General features: G+C 46.7%; 1 protein-coding gene across 11 annotated transcripts in view; it reads right to left on the minus strand.

Moving 5' to 3' along the window:
• Window positions 1–7,750, minus strand: part of C2CD5 (C2 calcium dependent domain containing 5) — a 99,129-nt gene extending 91,379 nt beyond the window's left edge. For 3 of the 11 annotated variants that reach the window (XM_069963843.1, XM_069963834.1, XM_069963802.1), the window contains exon 1: window positions 3,742–3,902. The gene's annotated coding sequence lies outside the window, so the exon portion shown is untranslated. Of the gene's footprint in view, window positions 1–3,636; window positions 3,708–3,741; window positions 3,903–7,731 lie in introns of those variants that run through there. The other 8 variants (XM_069963860.1, XM_069963851.1, XM_069963875.1 and 5 more) reach the window with 6 other exon arrangements.
• Between the last annotated feature and the right edge of the window lie 665 nt (window positions 7,751–8,415).

Genomic DNA, 8,415 nt, shown 5'->3' on the forward strand with positions numbered 1-8,415 from the left:
ATATATATATATATCGGTCTCCTCCTTCTCTCTGTATATATCGGTCTCCTCCTTCTCTCTGTATATATCGGTCTACTCCTCCTCCTCTCTGTATATTTATCGGTCTCCTCCTCCTCCTCTCTGTATATATATATATATATATCGGTCTCCTCCTTCTCTCTGTATGTATATATATATATATATATATATATATATATATATATATCGGTCTCCTCCTACTCTCTGTATATATATATATCGGTCTCCTCCTCCTCTCTGTATATATATATATATATATATATCGGTCTCCTCCTTCTCTCTGTATATATATATATATATATATATCGGTCTCCTCCTCCTTCTCTCTGTATATATATCGGTCTCCTCCTCTCTGTATATATATCGGTCTCCTCCTCCTCTCTGTATATATATATATATCGGTCTCCTCCTTCTCTCTGTATATATATATATATATATATATATCGGTCTCCTCCTTCTCTCTGTATATATATATATATATATATATATATCGGTCTCCTCCTTCTCTCTGTATATATATATATATATATATATATCGGTCTCCTCCTCCTTCTCTCTGTATATATATATATCGGTCTCCTCCTTCTCTCTGTATATATATATATATCGGTCTCCTCCTTCTCTCTGTATATATATATATATATATATATATATCGGTCTCCTCCTTCTCTCTGTATATATATATATATATATATATATATATATCGGTCTCCTCCTTCTCTCTGTATATATATCGGTCTCCTCCTCCTTCTCTCTGTATATATATCGGTCTCCTCCTTCTCTCTGTATATATATATATATATATATATATCGGTCTCCTCCTTCTCTCTGTATATATATATATATATATATATATATATCGGTCTCCTCCTTCTCTCTGTATATATATATATATATATATATATATATATATCGGTCTCCTCCTTCTCTCTGTATATATATATATATATATATATATATATATATATATATAAATATCCGTCTCCTCCTCCTTCTCTCTGTATATATATCGGTCTCCCCCTTCTCTCTGTATATATATCGGTTTCCTCCTCCTTCTCTCTGTATATATATCGGTCTCCTCCTCCTCTCTGTATATATATCGGTCTCCTCCTTCTCTCTGTATATATATCGGTCTCCTCCTTCTCTCTGTATATATATCGGTCTCCTCCTCCTTCTCTCTGTATATATATCGGTCTCCTCCTTCTCTCTCTATATATATCGGTCTCCTCCTCCTTCTCTCTGTATATATATCGGTCTCCCCCTTCTCTCTGTATATATAATCGGTCTTCTCATTCTCTCTGTATATATATCGGTCTCCTCCTTCTCTCTGTATATATATCGGTCTCCTCCTTCTCTCTGTATATATATCGGTCTCCTCCTCTCTGTATATATATCGGTCTCCTCCTCCTCTCTGTATATATATCGGTCTCCTCCTCCTCTCTGTATATATATCGGTCTCCTCCTTCTCTCTGTGTGTATATATATATATATATATATATATATATATATATCGGTCTCCTCCTTCTCTCTGTATATATATCGGTCTCCTCCTCTCTGTATATATATATCGGTCTCCTCCTTCTCTCTGTATATATATCGGTCTCCTCCTTCTCTCTCTATATATATCGGTCTCCTCCTTCTCTCTCTATATATATCGGTCTCCTCCTCCTTCTCTCTGTATATATATCGGTCTCCTCCTTCTCTCTGTATATATATCGGTCTCCTCCTCCTCTCTGTATATATATCGGTCTCCCCTTTCTCTCTGTATATATATTGGTCTCCTCCTCCTCTCTGTATATATATCGGTCTCCTCCTCCTTCTCTCTGTATATATATCGGTCTCCTCCTTCTCTCTATATATATATATCGGTCTCCTCCTCCTCTCTGTATATATATCGGTCTCCTCCTCCTCTCTGTATATATATCAGTCTCCTCCTCCTCTCTGTATATATATCGGTCTCCTCCTTCTCTCTGTATATATATCGGTCTCCTCCTCCTCTCTGTATATATATCGGTCTCCTCCTTCTCTCTGTATATATCGGTCTCCTCCTTCTCTCTGTATATATATCGGTCTCCTCCTTCTCTCTGTATATATATCGGTCTCCTCCTCTCTGTATATATATCGGTCTCCTCCTCCTCTCTGTATATATATCGGTCTCCTCCTCCTCTCTGTATATATACATCGGTCTCCTCCTTCTCTCTGTGTATATATATATATATATATATATATATATATATATATATATCGGTCTCCTCCTTCTCTGTGTATATACATATATATATATATATATATATCGGTCTCCTCCTTCTCTCTGTATATATATCGGTCTCCTCCTCCTTCTCTCTGTATATATATCGGTCTCCTCCTTCTCTCTATATATATATCGGTCTCCTCCTCCTTCTCTCTGTATATATATCGGTCTCCCCCTTCTCTCTGTATATATATCGGTCTCCCCCTTCTCTCTTTATATATATCGGTCTCCTCCTCCTTCTCTCTGTATATATATCGGTCTCCTCCTCCTTCTCTCTGTATATATATCGGTCTCCTCCTTCTCTCTGTATATATATCGGTCTCCTCCTTCTCTCTGTATATATATCGGTCTCCTCCTTCTCTCTGTATATATATCGGTCTCCTCCTTCTCTCTGTATATTTATATATATATCGGTCTCCTCCTTCTCTCTGTATATATATCGGTCTCCTCCTTCTCTCTGTATATATATTGGTCTCATCCTCCTCCTTCTCTCTGTATATATATCGGTCTCCCCCTTCTCTCTGTATATATATCGGTCTCCTCCTTCTTCTCTCTGTATATATATATATATATATATATATATATATATATATATATATATATATCGGTCTCCTCCCTCTCTCTGTATATATATATATATCGGTCTCCTCCTTCTCTCTGTATATATATCGGTCTCCTCCTTCTCTCTGTATATATATATATATATATATCGGTCTCCTCCTCCTCCTCTCTGTATATATATCGGTCTCCTCCTCCTCCTTCTCTCTGTATATATATATATATATATATATATATATATATATATATATATATCGGTCTCCTCCTTCTTCTCTCTGTATATATATATATATCGGTCTCCTCCCTCTCTCTGTATATATATCGGTCTCCTCCTTCTTCTCTCTGTATATATATCGGTCTCCTCCTTCTCTCTGTATATATATATATATATATCGGTCTCCTCCCTCTCTCTGTATATATATCGGTCTCCTCCTTCTCTCTGTATATATATCGGTCTCCTCCTTCTCTCTGTATATATATCGGTCTCCTCCTCCTTCTCTCTGTATATATATCGGTCTCCTCCTTCTCTCTGTATATATATATATATATATCGGTCTCCTCCTCCTTCTCTCTGTATATATATCGCTCTCCTCCTTCTCTCTGTATATATATCGGTCTTCTCCTTCTCTCTGTATATATATATATATATATATCGGTCTCCTCCTTCTCTCTGTATATATATCAGTCTCCTCCTTCTCTCTGTATATATATATATCGGTCTCCTCCTCCTTCTCTCTGTATATATATCGGTCTCCTCCTCCTCTTCCACTCTGTATACATATTGGGATCCTCCTGTATATATCAGTCACCTCATATGTATGTATGTAAATATATATATATGCCCCCAAGTATACAGCAGTGACGTGTCCCTGGAATACATCACACAGTTCCCGCTCAGAGGTCATATGACTTACACACGCTAATAACGGGGCTCCGGAGCACCCGATCTCCTGCTCCTGTTACTACTTCCTCTTCCGGTCAGTCACGTGATGGTGGGACGGCGACCGGCGGGGACCAAGAATGGTAGATGCTAGAGTGTGTACTCTCCTTTGAGTGTGATGTCAGCAGGAGGGGCGGGGCCTCGATCGGAAGTAGGTAACAGTGCGCTGCTGCACCATTCACTGCGCAGAAACAAAGGGAAGGAGGCTGCAGTGTCCATAGTAACATGGGGGGGGGTCTGTATACAGGGGAGAGGACTGGTGTGTGGGGGAAGGGGGTCTGTATACAGGGGAGAGGACTGGTGTGTGGGGGAAGGGGGTCTGTATACAGGGGGAGAGGACTGGTGTGTGGGGTCTGTATACAGAGGGAGAGGACTGGTGTGTGGGGTCTGTATACAGAGGGAGAGGACTGGTGTGTGGGGTCTGTATACAGAGGGAGAGGACTGGTGTGTGGGGTCTGTATACAGGGGGAGAGGACTGGTGTGTGGGGTCTGTATACAGGGAGAGAGGACTGGTGTGTGGGGTCTGTATACAGGGAGAGAGGACTGGTGTGTGTGGTCTGTATACAGGGGAGAGGACTGGTGTGTGTGGGGTCTGTATACAGGGGGAGAGGACTGGTGCGTGGGGTCTGTATACAGAGGGAGAGGACTGGTGTGTGTGGTCTGTATACAGGGGGAGAGGACTGGTGTGTGTGGTCTGTATACAGGGGGAGAGGACTGGTGTGTGGGGTCTGTATACAGGGGAGAGGACTGGTGTGTGTGGGGTCTGTATACAGGGGAGAGGACTGGTGTGTGTGGTCTGTATACAGGGGGAGAGGACTGGTGTGTGGGGTCTGTATACAGGGGAGAGGACTGGTGTGTGGGGTCTGTATACAGGGGAGAGGACTGGTGTGTGGGGTCTGTATACAGGGGAGAGGACTGGTGTGTGGGGTCTGTATACAGGGGAAAGGACTGGTGTGTGGGGTCTGTATACAGGGGGAGAGGACTGGTGTGTGGGGTCTGTATACAGGGGAGAGGACTGGTGTGTGTGGGGTCTGTATACAGGGGGAGAGGACTGGTGCGTGGGGTCTGTATACAGAGGGAGAGGACTGGTGTGTGTGGTCTGTATACAGGGGAGAGGACTGGTGTGTGTGGGGTCTGTATACAGGGGAGAGGACTGGTGTGTGTGGTCTGTATACAGGGGGAGAGGACTGGTGTGTGGGGTCTGTATACAGGGGAGAGGACTGGTGTGTGGGGTCTGTATACAGGGGAGAGGACTGGTGTGTGGGGTCTGTATACAGGGGAGAGGACTGGTGTGTGGGGTCTGTATACAGGGGAAAGGACTGGTGTGTGGGGTCTGTATACAGGGGGAGAGGACTGGTGTGTGTGGTCTGTATACAGGGGAGAGGACTGGTGTGTGTGGGGTCTGTATACAGGGGGAGAGGACTGGTGTGTGGGGTCTGTATACAGGGGGAGAGGACTGGTGTGTGTGGTCTGTATACAGGGGAGAGGACTGGTGTGTGTGGGGTCTGTATACAGGGGGAGAGGACTGGTGTGTGGGGTCTGTATACAGGGAGAGAGGACTGGTGTGTGTGGTCTGTATACAGGGGAGAGGACTGGTGTGTGTGGGGTCTGTATACAGGGGAAAGGACTGGTGTGTGGGGTCTGTATACAGGGGGAGAGGACTGGTGTGTGTGGTCTGTATACAGGGGAGAGGACTGGTGTGTGTGGGGTCTGTATACAGGGGGAGAGGACTGGTGTGTGGGGTCTGTATACAGGGGGAGAGGACTGGTGTGTGGGGTCTGTATACAGGGGAGAGGACTGGTGTGGGGTCTGTATACAGGGGAGAGGACTGGTGTGTGGGGTCTGTATACAGGGGAGAGGACTGGTGTGTGGGGTCTGTATACAGGGGAGAGGACTGGTGTGTGGGGTCTGTATACAGGGGAGAGGACTGGGGTGTGGGGTCTGTATACAGGGGAGAGGACTGGTGTGTGGGGTCTGTATACAGGGGGAGAGGACTGGTGTGTGGGGTCTGTATACAGGGGAGAGGACTGGTGTGTGGGGTCTGTATACAGGGGAGAGGACTGGTGTGTGGGGTCTGTATACAGGGGAGAGGACTGGTGTGTGGGGTCTGTATACAGGGGAGAGGACTGGTGTGTGGGGTCTGTATACAGGGGAGAGGACTGGTGTGGGGTCTGTATACAGGGGGAGAGGACTGGTGTGTGTGGTCTGTATACAGGGGAGAGGACTGGTGTGTGTGGTCTGTATACAGGGGGAGAGGACTGGTGTGTGTGGGGGGTCTGTATACAGGGGGAAAGGACTGGTGTGGGGTCTGTATACAGGGGGAGAGGACTGGTGTGTGGGGTCTGTATACAGGGGGAGAGGACTGGTGTGTGGGGGTCTGTATACAGGGGGAGAGGACTGGTGTGTGTGGTCTGTATACAGGGGAGAGGACTGGTGTGTGGGGTCTGTATACAGGGGAGAGGACTGGTGTGTGGGGTCTGTATACAGGGGAGAGGACTGGTGTGTGGGGTCTGTATACAGGGGGAGAGGACTGGTGTGTGTGGTCTGTATACAGGGGAGAGGACTGGTGTGTGGGGTCTGTATACAGGGGGAGAGGACTGGTGTGTGTGGGGGGGTCTGTATACAGGGGGAGAGGACTGGTGTGTGGGGGATCTATATACAGGGGGAGAGGACTTGTGTGGGGGGGGGTCTGTATACAGGGGGAGAGGACTGGTGTGTGTGGGGTCTGTATACAGGGGGAGAGGACTGGTGTGTGGGGTCTGTATACAGGGGGAGAGGACTGGTGTGTGGGGTCTGTATACAGGGGGAAAGGACTGGTGTGGGGTCTGTATACAGGGGAAAGGACTGGTGTGGGGTCTGTATACAGGGGGAGAGGACTGGTGTGTGGGGTCTGTATACAGGGGGAGAGGACTGGTGTGTGGGGTCTGTATACAGGGGAGAGGACTGGTGTGTGGGGTCTGTATACAGGGGGAGAGGACTGGTGTGTGGGGTCTGTATACAGGGGGAGAGGACTGGTGTGTGGGGTCTGTATACAGGGGGAGAGGACTGGTGTGTGGGGTCTGTATACAGGGGGAGAGGACTGGTGTGTGGGGTCTGTATACAGGGGGAGAGGACTGGTGTGCGGGGGGTCTGTATACAGACACACAAACCAGTCCTCTCCCCCTGTATACACCACACACACACCAGTCCTCTCCCCCTGTATACACCACACACACCAGTCCTCTCCCCCTGTATACAGACTCCACACAGCAGTCCTCTCCCCCTGTATACAGACCACACACACCAGTCCTCTCCCCCTGTATACAGACCCCACACACCAGTCCTCTCCCCCTGTATACAGACCCCACACACACCAGTCCTCTCCCCTGTATACAGACCCCACACACCAGTCCTCTCCCCCTGTATACAGACCCCACACACCAGTCCTCTCCCCTGTATACAGACCCCACACACCAGTCCTCTCCCCCTGTATACAGACCCCACACCAGTTTTTTCCCCCTGTATACAGACCCCACACACCAGTCCTCTCCCCCTGTATACAGACCCCACACACACCAGTCCTCTCCCCCTGTATACAGACCCCCCCCCCCCCACACAAGTCCTCTCCCCCTGTATATAGATCCCCCACACACCAGTCCTCTCCCCCTGTATACACCACACACACCAGTCCTCTCCCCCTGTATACAGACCACACACACCAGTCCTCTCCCCCTGTATACAGACCCCACACACCAGTCCTCTCCCCCTGTATACAGACCCCACACACCAGTCCTCTCCCCCTGTATACACCACACACACCAGTCCTCTCCCCCTGTATACACCACACACACACCAGGGCTCCAGACTAAAAAATTTACCTGGGAGCCATTGGCTCCTAACCTGAAAAATGTAGGAGCCAAATAGAATATTTGGTCGCCAACATTTTAAAACATGTTACATTAATGTTATGTTAAATGGGACTTACTGTGTGCAGAGGCCGCGGCAGCCTCCTCCTCCTCCTCCTCCTCCTCCTCCTCCTTTAGATTCTTTCTTTTCTTAGTTTGAAAACGTTCAACATGGAAACTTGCAACTTGACAACCATATACAGTCTGACAACCATATACAGTCTGACAACCATATACCCCCCTGCTGCCGGTGTGTTCCCTCAGCCAGCTGCCATATTACCGGCAATGATCTACTATATATATATATATATATATATATATATATATATATATATATATATATATATATAGCCCCCGCCAGCCGATGACATATAGCCCCTGTGGCAATGTATATGGGAAGTGGTACTGTGCAGTGTATATACATACAGACACTGAGGGAAGTGGTACTGTGCAGTCTATACATACAGACACTGAGGGAAGTGGTACTGTGCAGTGTATATACATACAGACACTGAGGGAAGTGGTACTGTGCAGTGTATATACATACAGACACTGAGGGAAGTGGTACTGTGCAGTGTATATACATACAGACACTGAGAGAAGTGGTACTGTGCAGTCTATACATACAGACACTGAGGGAAGTGGTACTGTGCAGTGTATATACATACACACACACTGAGGGAAGTGGTACTGTGCAGTGTATATACATACAGACACTGAGGGAAGTGGTACTGTGCAGTCTATACATACAGACACTGAGGGAA

This window comes from Dendropsophus ebraccatus, chromosome 1, assembly GCF_027789765.1.
Source record: "Dendropsophus ebraccatus isolate aDenEbr1 chromosome 1, aDenEbr1.pat, whole genome shotgun sequence".
Taxonomy (NCBI): domain Eukaryota; kingdom Metazoa; phylum Chordata; class Amphibia; order Anura; family Hylidae; genus Dendropsophus; species Dendropsophus ebraccatus.